Below are 1,405 nucleotides of genomic sequence, written 5' to 3'. Positions count from 1 at the left end.
AACCACAAGCCTGCTCGCAAGACTCTAGCGCAAGACTTCCGCTGCTTTACAAGCCTTCGATTAACCGAGCAGAATCCAGCCCTACTTCCTAGTTTCTGTCGCTCACGTGTCTGGCGCTACTAGTCGCTCTTTGGCCGGCAATCAAGACACGTGCGCTCTCGTGTCTTTTTCTTATGTTTCGATGTCTTGAAGGGCGTAAGACTAGATGCTTTGCACTACTTGAGGGTTGCTGAGGAAGATATAGCCAGACACAGACTAACCTTTGAAATTCCGCTCTGTTTAGAAAAGGGAGAGTTTCAGCTAATCCTCACAGTTTCCTTACAAAAAAAAGAAAAACAGGGAATTTTTTTCTTTCACTTTGTCTCTGTTTTCAGATAAACCATGTTCAGTTTATACGTCCTGTTATTCATAGCCTTTCATTTCTTTTTATACACCCATAGCCTTTCATTTCTATTTATACGCCCACTCCCGTGCAATTCGACTCTATGCACTTTACCATACCATGATCTTAATTAAGCTTGTTCCCTGCTTTGTCGCTATATGTTAAACTTGAAAATGTGTACTTTAGTATTGTCAGCATCAAATGAAATCTTTCAAGCTAAAAGGATTTATTATCCACCAAAATGTTAAGAACAGAAGAGATAGCGTCAAAATTGTCCAAGATGGCCACTCACGCCGAGGACAAAAGTTGTGATCTTAGACAGGTGTTATTATAATAATCTAGAAAACACGAACGTGAGGAAATGAGAAGTGGTCGTTTGTACTGGTGATCGTCTTGGGCGGGTGGCGTGGCCGTTAGAGAAGTAAAAAAAAGTAAAGTTGTTCCCGCTTCCGATCCGGACATTGGGGATTGCCTGGTTTGTGGGACAATTTCCTGGGCCTTCGGCATGTTGTACAATGTAGTAGGGTGGCCAGTTCCTTTCCACGCCGCCTTACTTCCCCAACTTGAAGTCAGATACCCATTACTGTTGGGTGGGCTGGAGGGGGCGAAAAAAAATCCGTGTCCGAACCGAGGCTCCAACTCGGACTTTCCACTTCGGAGACGAGCGCACTAACCGCTTCGCCACCGCACCGCAGATAAATGCTTGGTGATGCAGCAGGACTCAGTGGCTGGATCGGGCCAATCGCCCGACTCGGTCTCCTGAGACAAAACAAACGCGAGTTGCTTTTTTACTCCTCCAGACTACCCAGAGGAAGGGCCACACCAAGGAGGTTAAATTATTTATAGATATATAGAATATTCTTCTAAGTTCTACGGTTCACATAGGTTCCACTTATTTGCGAGTTGTACAACACCTCGACACCGGGCTGTGATGCAAACGTGGTGTAGGAGAACAGTAGGTCCATTATTTATTATGTTGGGTGGGGTATTTGTGTGTGTGTGTGTGTGTGTGTGTGTGTGTGT

Source organism: Aplysia californica, unplaced genomic scaffold (assembly GCF_000002075.1).
Source record: "Aplysia californica isolate F4 #8 unplaced genomic scaffold, AplCal3.0 scaffold00118, whole genome shotgun sequence".
NCBI lineage: Eukaryota > Metazoa > Mollusca > Gastropoda > Aplysiida > Aplysiidae > Aplysia > Aplysia californica.
The sequence above is the reverse complement of the archived record's forward strand: the minus strand, read 5'-3'. Positions refer to the sequence as shown.